Below are 12,211 nucleotides of genomic sequence, written 5' to 3'. Positions count from 1 at the left end.
TATCGTAATTATGAAGCTCAATTAAGGTCCGAAAAATGCGGACACCTTACACGAGTAAAGAATTAATACAAACGGAGGTGAGAAAAGTCATGACATACTTCCTAATATCGTGCCGGACCTCCTTTCGCCAGGAGTGGTGCAGCCACTCCACGTGGCATGAACTCAACAAGTCGTTAGAAGTCCCCTGCAGAAATACTGAACCATGCTGCCTCTGCAGCCGTCCGTAACTGCTGAAGTGTTGCCGCTGCTGGATTTTGTGCATCAACTGACCTCTCGATTATGTCCCATAAATGACTGATGAGATTCATGTTGAGCCATCTGTATGTCCAAACCACTCAAATTCTCCATAATGTTCAGGAAACCAACTGCGAACAACTGTGCCCTGGCCACATGGCCACTGTTATGCAAAAATATTCCATCGCTGTTTGGGAACGGGAGTTCCATGAATGGCTGGAATTGGTCTGCAGTAGCCGAATATATTTTCAGTCAATCATCGGTTCAGCTGGACCAGAGGATCCAGTCCATTCCATGTAAACACAGCCCGCACCATTATGGAGCCACCATCAGCTTACACAACGCCTTATTGAGGAACTGGGTGTACAGCTGCGTGAGGTATGCGCCGTTCTCGAACCTTACCATCAGATTTTATCGACGGAAATCGGTACTGATCTGGCCAGACCACGATTTTCCGGTCGTCTAAGATCCAACGATATGGTCACGAGCCCAGGAGGGGGGATGCAAGCGATGTCGAGCTGTTTGCAAGGGCACTCGCGCCGGTCGTCTGCTGCCACAACCCATTAACGCCTATGTGTGCAGTCCTAAAGCACTGAATGCACACCGATCAGCGCAATGGCGCGAAACGGCATCGAGAAGGCGCTGACCCATGCGCCAGTTGAAAGAGTGGGCAGCGCCACACCTCCAAGGTGACAAGAGTTCAGCGCCATGCCAACGCTGATTTAACCAGCCGTCCATTGCTGGTCGGCCCATTTCGGTCGCAGACTTCGAGAGCATCAATACTGGGTAAGAAGCAGATCACACTTAGCTGCGTTCTGCGAGTAGTAACGGATTGTCAGGGTGATTACAATTAAAGTTAAACTTTCAAACCTCTGTAGAAATGACACCACTGTTCATAATGACGTCAAATTGCAACGGAATATTATCGGAGAAGGGGGAAACCGTATGACAGAAGAAAAGTAAATAGTCACAAAATGTAGCAACAGATGGCGCTGTAAGCATCATATTTTAATAGTGGTTGACTACAAATGACAAATGAATCATACAACAATGTCTAAGGTGTGCGTTTGATACTAAACAAACTGTACTACCGAATGTGCATGGGTGTACAGGTGCGATACTGTAGGTTACGTAAGCCCATCCACGGCAAGGTCGTATCACATCGCTTGGGAAAAATCAGTTTTTAATTGTCCTTAGGCCAAAAACCACATGAAAAGAATCAATCACATCAGATTTTAACTCTCCTGAGGCCAAAATCCGCATACAAAGCATCAATCAAAATCAAATTGGAATATTACTTTCCATGTGACTGGCGCAAAACATGTTCAATAAGCTGTCCACAGTTTTCTGCACCAAGTTGAAATCGAGAAACAGCATGTTCCACATCAGATCGAAGCGTTTCCGGGATGACGTTCAGAATGTGTTGCGCAATGCTTCACTTCAATGAAACTAAGTTTGCAGTCGGATCACTGAACACATCTTTCAGACAGCCACACAGCCAGAAGTCACGTGGGTTAAGATCAGGTGATCGAGACGGCCACGCTGTAGGAAGATGGCGGCTGATAATTCTAGCATTTCCGATACGGCGCTTCAGCAGCTGCTCAACTGGATTTGCAATTTGCGGAGGTGCGCCATCTTGATAAAAATGATCCAACCCACACATCCACGCTGTTGGAGAGCTGGAATGACGTTGTTGCCCAAAAGACACTCATAGCGCTTACCAGTGTCAGTACAGGTAACAGGATCGGAAGCACCTGTCTCTTCGAAAAAATATGGCCCTATGATAAATGATGCCGTAAACCCGCACCACACAGTGACCTTTTCAGGATGAAGTAGTACTAGTTGATTTGCGTGTGGATTTTCCAATGACCATATTCGACAGTTCTGTGTATTGACATATCCTGTCAGATGGAAGTGGGCTTCGTCTGTCCACAAAATCTTCCACGGTCGATAATTGTCCACCTCCATGCGAGAAAGAAATTATAAAGGAAAGGTCTCTTTTGCTGGGAGGTCACCACGAAGCAATTCGTGCACAAGGGTAATTTTGAATGGATAGCAAAGAAGGACGTCACGGGTATGTCCAACGTTCGGGCAACTCTCCGTGCATTACACGTTTGCACACCACCACTCGTCTCCTCCTGCATTGCTGTGGATACTGCTTCCACTGACGTCGAATCAATTCGTTTCCTCCCTCTACCAGGTTGCACACCAAAAGAACCCGTCTTTTCGAATTTCCGTATCATTTTTTCCAGGCGCACGGCAGTCATCGGACCAACGCCTTTTTTCAAACCTTTCAGTGTCCGGTACCTCTGCAGAGCGACGCGTGCACAGTCATCATTCTTGTAACACAGCTTTACAAGCAGAGCCCGATTTTGCGTTGAGACAGTCATGGTGAACGTCGCAGGCGCGAAAGGAAAAAGAGCTGTGTACCCGGCGTGTTTATACCAACTTCAAAAATGGTTCAAATGGCTCTGAGCACTATGGGACTTAATATCTGAGGTCATCAGTCCCCTAGGCTTAGAACTACTTAAACCGAACTGACGTAAGGACATCGCACACATCCGTTCCCGAGGCAGGATTCGAACCTCCGACCGTCGCAGCAGCGCGGTTCCAGACTGAAGCGTCTAGAACCGCTCGGCCACCGCGGCCCGCTATATACCAACTTCAATGGGTCTTGCGCATACAGGTGTTTTCATTTACATATTCTGCCACATAAAGTGCCATCTATTGATCAATTTTCACACAATTTTTTTTATGCCATATGTTTCTCCCTTCTCCGACAATATTCCGCAGCAATTTGACGTCATTCTGACCAGTGGTGTTATTTCTACAGCGTTTCTAAAGTTTAAGTTTAATTATAATCACCCTCCACTTCTATGTAGGAGGCACAGGAAGCACAAGAATCAAGAGAAGTGTCTCACAAATGATTTTTGATTTTTGCCACCAACCGTCAGAACTTCTGTTTTTCCTTGTTTCTGTCGGTGCTGACTCCCACATTAGCCGACACAGCAATGTGAGTGGCTCAAAGACTTTTTAAGTTGCAGAACGCAGTGTGTTACCCCCGACGGCAAGTGTTCATCAGAGACAGGGGTATCGTCAGGAGAGCCCCAATGAAGTGTGATAGCACCACTATTATTTTCTATATACGTAAATGATCTGAGGGACAGGTTGGGTGGCCGTCTACAGTTGTCTGCTGATAATGCTGTGGTATACCGGCAGGAGTCGAAGTTGAGTGACTGCAGCATGATATATGACTTAGCCTAATTTTTTAGTTGGTGTGATGAATAGCTGCTGACTTTAAATGTAGATAAATGTGAGTTAACGCACTCGAGTAGGAAGAATAAACCCGCAATGTTTGGATACAGTAATAGTGGTGTCCTGCTTGACACAGCCAAGTCGTTTCAATATCTGGGCATAACGTTACAAAGCGATACAATATGGAATCAGCATGTTAGGATTGCGGTAGGGAAGGCGAATGATCGACGTTCATTGAGAGAATTTTGGGAAAGTGTGATTCATCTGTGAAGGAGACAGGATGTGGACGTTAGTACGTCCTGTTTTTGACTACTGCTCAAGTGTTTGGGATCCATACCTGGTCGGATTGAAGGTGGTGGACTGCTAGATATGTTACCAGTAGGTTCTAGCAACATGTAAGTGTTACAGAGATGCTTTTGTAACTCAGATGGGCATCTCTCAAGAGAAGGCGGCATTCTTTTCGAGTTACAGTACTGAGAAAATTTAGAGCACATGCGTTCGAAGCTGACTACAGATCCATTTTGCTGCAGCCAACATATGCATCGTGTAAAGGCCACAAAGCTAAAATACGAGAAATTAGGGATCAGGCAGAGGCACATAGACTTTTTCTCTCGCTCTGTCTGCTGATGGAACAGGAAAGGAAATGACTAGTAACTCTGCCATGCACCGTGCAGTGCCTTGCGGAATTTGTATGTAGATGCAGACGAAGAACGTGCCACATCGAGTCAGGCAAGAGCAGTGGAGGCAAGTTGCCGTGTTCCGTTATCTTGCTGAAAGATATCGTTATCGGATTCGCAAAGACAGCCCAGAACAAATCAGAGAGGTGACGCCTGAAGTTCAAAACAGTCTAAGTGAAACAACAGTGATCATGCTGTGTAGTCAACGATACACCCTAGCATCACACCATCTCTCAGTTCTCCATTTACGTGATAACATCATTCAAATATGGTAAAACACGTTCACCTCGAGCCCCCACTCACTAGTAGACACGTCGTAATGCTGTACACAGAGGCAAAACTCTTCTGGAAATGCAACACGATACCTCTTTCTTATCCAGTATTGCTGAGCGTGCCGCTACGTGCTGTCGCATTAAGGGAACCCGTAACAATGGTCGTCGTGTTGATAGTCCGTGGCGTAGTCCATGCAGAGGACTATGGCCAGTAGACACACAGAAGGCAGGACAATCATGGGGAGGGTGGTACTGGTGAGGGTTGAAGGAAGGTGCTGTACAGGAAATGTCGAGTGCTGCAGGGGAAGTGTCCTTAAGAACTGAAACCTGCTTTTATATTTTTTGTAAATATTAAGTGGTGGACTTATCGAACAGACAGCGTCAGGATGCTTCCACTAGTTCCTGCATTAAGAATCCCTGAAGATCCATTTAGAGCAGAGACAGGCTTCGTTCACCTGACATTCTTGGAATCGATATTTTATTATGATATTTTCTATATTGCTGCATCCACGCCTTCACATTTTACAGTTGTACGTAAGTTAAATTTCCTTATTTAATTATTGCTTATCTACAAACATCCTTTACATTTCTTATAGTTCTCAGTACAAAAATTATTTCAAGTATCGTTTGGCGTTTGATTCACGATAAATTTAGATGTATTAGAAGTAAAAAATGTAGACAGGAAGTAGTAAGAAGTAATCCATTAATTGAAAATATTAACAATAGTTGTAACTTCCCCATATAAAACATTTAAATTAGTCCTGGTCTTTAGTTAATGTCTTCATATTAGTGTACCTATTTCGTAATAGTTCTTTCCGACTTGTTTAAGGTTCAAATGTTCAAACTAGTAACTACATGATTACAAAATTGAAACATGCATTTTAGTTTAGTGATTGTATTATAAGATACACATGTGCTGGAAAAATCTAACCGATTCTTCCTTTTTTTGCTGTCTAGTGTTGTGCCCCGTATGTGTAAAAAAAGATGTTTCACTACAGAATGGTTTTCGCTTCTTTGTTCCAGTTCAGACTGAGTTGTTTCCCCTTTCTCACTTCGTTGTTGTATTGAGTTTTGCGCCAGAGAACGAAATACACTCCTGGAAATTAAAATAAGAACACCGTGAATTCATTGTCCCAGGAAGGGGAAACTTCATTGACACATTCCTGGGGTCAGATACATCACATTATCACACTGACAGAACCACAGGCACATAGACACAGGCAACAGAGCATGCACAATGTCGGCACTAGTACAGTGTATATCCACCTTTCGCAGCAATGCAGGCTGCTATTCTCCCATGGAGACGATCGTAGAGATGCTGGATGTAGTCCTGTGGAACGGCTTGCCATGCCATTTCCACCTGGCGCCTCAGTTGGACCAGCGTTCGTGCCGGACGTGCAGACCGCGTGAGACGACGCTTCATCCAGTCCCAAACATGCTCAATGGGGGACAGATCCGGAGATCTTGCTGGCCAGGGTAGTTGACTTACACCTTCTAGAGCACGTTGGGTGGCACGGGATACATGCGGACGTGCATTGTCCTGTTGGAACAGCAAGTTCCCTTGCCGGTCTAGGAATGGTAGAACGATGGGTTCGATGACGGTTTGGATGTACCGTGCACTATTCAGTGTCCCCTCGACGATCACCAGTGGTGTACGGCCAGTGTAGGAGATCGCTCCCCACAGCATGATGCCGGGTGTTGGCCCTGTGTGCCTCGGTCGTATGCAGTCCTCATTGTGGCGCTCACCTGCACGGCGCCAAACACGCATACGACCATCATTGGCACCAAGGCAGAAGCGACTCTCATCGCTGAAGACGACACGTCTCCATTCGTCCCTCCATTCACGCCTGTCGCGACACCACTGGAGGCGGGCTGCACGATGTTGGGGTGTGAGCGGAAGACGGCCTAACGGTGTGCGGGACCGTAGCCCAGCTTCATGGAGACGGTTGCGAATGGTCCTCGCCGATACCCCAGGAGCATCAGTGTCCCTAATTTGCTGGGAAGTGGCGGTGCGGTCCCCTACGGCACTGCGTAGGATCCTACGGTCTTGGCGTGCATCCGTGCGTCGCTGCGGTCCGGTCCCAGGTCGACGGGCACGTGCACCTTCCGCCGACCACTGGCGACAACATCGATGTACTGTGGAGACCTCACGCCCCACGTGTTGAGCAATTCGGCGGTACGTCCACCCGACCTCCCGCATGCCCACTATACGCCCTCGCTCAAAGTCCGTCAACTGCACATACGGTTCACGTCCACGCTGTCGCGGCATGCTACCAGTGTTAAAGACTGCGATGGAGCTCCGTATGCCACGGCAAACTGGCTGACACTGACGGCGGCGGTGCACAAATGCTGCGCAGCTAGCGCCATTCGACGGCCAACACCGCGGTTCCTGGTGTGTCCGCTGTGCCGTGCGTGTGATCATTGCTTGTACAGCCCTCTCGCAGTGTCCGGAGCAAGTATGGTGGGTCTGACACACCGGTGTCAATGTGTTCTTTTTTCCATTTCCAGGAGTGTAAATGTCTATCTCTGTGCATACACGGGGAAAGCGGATAAATAAAAATAAATTCAAAACTGAAATGGATTATGTGGTCGGAAACCGGGAAAAATGCACTGAGTAACAGTTCGGTTTGTACCACAAGAAGCATTATTGAAGAAGTTGCTTCTCGTAACTAGTCGTAAAATTCTTCGTAATCTTTGAAGAGAAATCCTTGTGATACTATTATTACTTGATGGAATACAGTAACAAGCCATTTTTGTGTAGCTTTAATGTATCCCAAGAAATGTTTCGGGATGCCACCCGGAAAAAAAGAGGAAATTGTCATTGCTCATTTCATACCTTTTGCGAAACATCTGTGAGGTACAAATATTCTTTTTCTAATTTTTGGACCCTCTTAACAGATGTTTTCGTTTAGCATGTGAACAAAGCTAATTATCAATTATGGATAAACATGCAAGGATGTCTTACATTCGATTTAGAGTTTTCTTGGAACAAATGGATAAAATATATCCAGATAGGTAAGTAGCATGGGTTACCACACAGAGACATTTCTACCGTTCAGTGCGCTCCCTTTCTGTTATTTGCCCACCACCCGCTGTGAGACGTGCGTCTGGAACAGCAGATGGCGCCCGCATTCGCCACACTGACGTCACTCAGCTATAAGAAAGCTCATAAAGCAGCCGAATGGTGCTCGTTTTGGCCGACGATGGTGACCTTATGTTGTGTAGAGAGTGACCGCGCTCCCTTAGTACTCACTGGAAATGTTATGCTGCTGGGGTCAACAATTAGTCAAGTTCTAACCCGTCGCAAGTAGGATATACTATATACAAAGGGAATCGTGAATTCAGACGTGCGTACATGTACTGTATCATGAATATGTCCTGGACGACATTTAGAACTAATTTTTCGCACTCAATTTTCTTTCGGGCCTGCAGCATGTTAAATGTCTTGAAACGACATTGTAATAACAATATTGAACCAGAATGCTGCTGTAGTTGATGTTTTGTTCCTGTAGGTTATGCAGTAGCAATAAGCCTATTTCAGCTTTATGGCAGGATTTCGGCAGGCAAATACGATTTGTTAGCAGCTGCAAAATTGTAATTAATTACAATTTTGTTTGTTTGTTGCTATTTACTTCCATCTTGCATCGTGGCGCTGTCACTGTGTTATAATCTTAGTGCTGCATAAGGAACTTAAATTGCAGCCTAATTTTATTAACCATTTGATTTAATTTTCATTTATGATTGCTGTTGTTCAAAGACGTCAGCTTAAGTATTTTATCCATTGTATATGCTGTTGCAGTTTTGACGGCTACGAAGACAGCTAATCCAGCCATCCCGGGTGGTGACAGTTTGTTTATTTATTTATTTGTCTAGGTATCGTAATGTTCAATGGCGTGGTAGTATAAACTTTGTTGTGTTTTAGTAGTGCATATAACTTCTTATCTATACAATTTTTGTATTTCAGGTCCGTCTGTTAATTTAATATTTTATCAAGGTATGCACAGAGTGTATACAGTTTTCTATTTAATACACAAAGTTCGTTTCATATCCCTTTGGTGTTATATGTAAAACTGTTACTAAGTTCGTTACGTGATCAGCTTCATATTTTTCTCTTTTCAACTGGCCGAAGAATGTGGATTGGTTTGTGTAACTATTCCTTACCTACATAGCTCAACAAAATGACTTCGCTCCAAGCCCAATGAGAAAACTATACCAAAGACTTAATAAATCTAATCCTTTTAAGATCCATAGCGACAAAAATACCAACGAAAGACATACGAAATAAAAGTTAAAATACATGCCTCAAATTTACATAGGGCATATGCCCAACAAACTGAACACATTATTGAAGAAGACAACGGTTAAACTCGCGTACGTCGCAGGACACAGCCACAAAACACTAATCCATTCCGATGACGCAAAATCGTCGGGTCTACTGAAGTACGGGATACAGCCCGCCGGCTTTGACCAATGACGTCATAGGTTGCTCATAGATATTAATGACTTTAATTTCGAGCCATCGATAATAAATCGGTTGTCAGCTGCGGATAAGCGCCATCATTGTACATTAGAAAAATTGAATGTAGTTTTAAAAGAGAACGCTAGACATTGCGCAAAATTTTTTTCGTGTGCATTGGCTTAAATTGTGGTGTCACCGCCAGACACCACACTTGCTAGGTGGTAGCTTAAATCGGCCGCGGTCCATTAGTACATGTCGGACCCGCGTGTCGCCACTGTGTGATCGGAGACCGAGCGCCACCACACGGCAGGTCTCGAGAGACGTACTAGCACTCGCCCCAGTTGTACGGACGACGTTGCTAGCGACTATACTGACGAAGCCTTTCTCTCATTTGCCGAGAGACAGTTAGAATAGCCTTCAGCTAAGTCCATGGCTACGACCTAGCAAGGCGCCATTAGTTACCTCAAGATAGAGTCTCACTTCTATCGTCCAGAATGCTGTATATCAAAGGACAATATAAAAGTTAAGTGTTCTAGTAGCTACGTTCTTTTCTTTATCACATTCATTACGAATCCTGTTCCAGACTTAACGCCAGACGGCGTGAGTTGACGCGTGCCCTTTCGGCTACTTCACTGTGGACTGGCTGCCTTAACAGTCCACTACATAAATAATTGGTTGCTTGCAATTCATTCTATACTTAATTTCATTCTTAGTGAGTTTAAGATAATTTGGACTAATAGTCTTTTTATTTTAGGAAAATTTTTAGTTTTCATTTTCGTTTGTAGGTATGGATTTATCTATTGCAATGAATCTGGATGATTTAAAGGAGTTTATGAGCGGAGACATGTTGGCCACGTTTCGATTTTTACAAATGTGTCGTCTTGTTGCCGATTGTGTTCGATGTCGTGAGTGCGGAGACCATATGCGCCTGGCAAGTGTGCTCGCCGTACTCATGACTTATTCGTATGGCGCCGCAGCAAAGATCGTTTGTGGCGGTCCATTAGACGAGGAACATGGTTCGAGAAATCTAAGCTTGCCTTGAGGGATATTAAGAAAAATTACATACTGCTGGTGTTTGAGGTTTCCTGTGTGGCTGTGTGTGCATGAATGTCGTATGAGTGAGCATACAGTTGCAGATTGGTACTCTTTTTGTAGGGAAGTTTGTGGGGAGTGCATAAAGATGGGGGGGGGGGGGTTTACAGACGAAATCGACGAGTCGCATTTCGGCAAAAGGAAGTACAACTTGGGGGAACCTCCGGCAGGATTATGGGTTTGGGGGGCCGTAGTATCAGGTCAAGAAGGTGACGATGTAGTTTTTAAGGTAGTTCCCAATCGAACGAAGGAAGTGTTGGTCACATTAACTGAACATCATGTTGCAGAGGGTTCCGTAGTGATTTCAGATTATTTTCATGTAGGGATTTGGGGAATAGGGGTTATCAGCATCTTGTTGTTAATCACAATATTGAATTCAGATAATCCACTGGGGCTTGTACAAATAGCGTAGAATGTTATTGGTCAGCTATTAAATCTGTTGTAGGGAGAGGGAAACGACGGATTTCGACACTACAGAGTCACTTAGATCAATATTCATGAAGGCGTAGTGTACACGATACATACTGCCCGTCTAAGTGTTTTCTTAAGTGTGTGTGTGTGTGTGTGTATGTTTTGCGTACGTGATTTTTGTTGATGTCTTTCTAGGCGAGTTTCGGTTTTTATGCAGAGGAGTTTCCGTGTGATAAGTTCAGTTTTTTTAATTTTTTGTTTTACGGCATTTGTCTGACGTATTTCATTGTTGCATTACACCGTTGCGTATGATTTCGTCAACTGTAGTACGTAATACTAATTTTTCAGCTGTTGATCTTCTCCTTCCGTTTGCCAGCACTAGTATCAGAACGATTTTTTCGAGTCTATACTAGGCGAAAAGACCGCAACACGCAAAATTTGTATCCCGTACTTCAGTTAACGTAGAATGGTCAACTGTAGTACCGCATACTGTTACTACCTAGACGAGAGGAGCGATATATGTAAGCTTGATGTGATTTACCTATAATGGTGAATTGAAGAGCAGGATACAAATGTTATGTATGACGCTATTTTTCGTCTTCCGTAGCACTAGTATCCTACTCTTCCATTGGCATACATAGGTCAATTAAAGTACAGCATACCTATGTTATAGATGTCGTTATTTCCCATTCGCTGGTACTACTATTCTATTCTTCATTTGACCTTGAAACGCGTACGTTTCATATGTATTCATTGCCAGCGATGGCGAGGCATGACAGAATCTCTGACCAGAGAGTTATTTATCGTGGCTAGTCTGCGCTTGACCGCGCGCGAGTTTAGTTGCGTGTACCGAGTCGGCAGGAACAGTTGCGATTTGTACTCTGTCTGTAGTAGAAGTCGGATGCAGTTGTGTGTGGCGAGTCGGCAGAGGGAGTAGACAGTTGGATAGTTGTACTCAGTCAGTGCTAGTATGTAGCGAGTCGGCATGCGTCAGCGGTGTTTTCTGCCCACGAGTCTGGTCAGGAATGTGGTGGACGATATGTATATTATTGTAGTAGGTAATGAAGCAGCATTGCGCTCAGCTAATAACGTATGTTAATTGTAATTAATTTGTTCAAAAAGATGCCCCAATAATAACTTTTTATAAAATAACTCATTTAAAGAAAAAGATTCATTTCAAGCTAAATAATATTTCCTATGCATTCCCTACAAGAATCAAAATTAAATATACGCCAGCATTGCACAGAGCTGTGCCGAAAAATAAGAGCAGATATAGACGCAGTTTTACTGAGGTAAGAATGTATCAGGTTTAATTATTTCACAGGGCCGAAGGTCAGCGTTGCTGCCCTTGTATGATTTATCAGGTTTAATTATTGCTGTTGAGTTGTTACATTGAGTTCATGGTTCATTATTTAATTAATGTTATTGTGGGTTTGTGATCAATCTTCATTCCTTAACGATATTTTGTGGGGAGTTTATATTTGCGCAATTTTTATTCTTTAATTTTGCAAGGAGGTTACACTTTGCACATTTTATTATTCCGTTAATGTAGAAAAACATTATTGTGGGGAGGTTACACTTGGCGACCCTGCCAGGATCGTATTTCTTTGAGAATCTTCTGATAAGTAGTCAGATATCTGCTCTTATTTACTTAAATATAATTAGCACTTGGCGCAACGCCTTTACTAATTCTGTCACTTTCTTTCACAGATCATCGACAATTCGTTGCTCTTTGTTGTATTTGTGTTTATTGCATTTTGTATTGTCTTTGTTTCATTATTGAAGAATTGTAATTTGTGTGAAAATGCTGC

This window comes from Schistocerca nitens, chromosome 1, assembly GCF_023898315.1.
Source record: "Schistocerca nitens isolate TAMUIC-IGC-003100 chromosome 1, iqSchNite1.1, whole genome shotgun sequence".
Classification (NCBI taxonomy): domain Eukaryota; kingdom Metazoa; phylum Arthropoda; class Insecta; order Orthoptera; family Acrididae; genus Schistocerca; species Schistocerca nitens.
Note: the sequence above shows the minus strand (reverse complement) of the source record.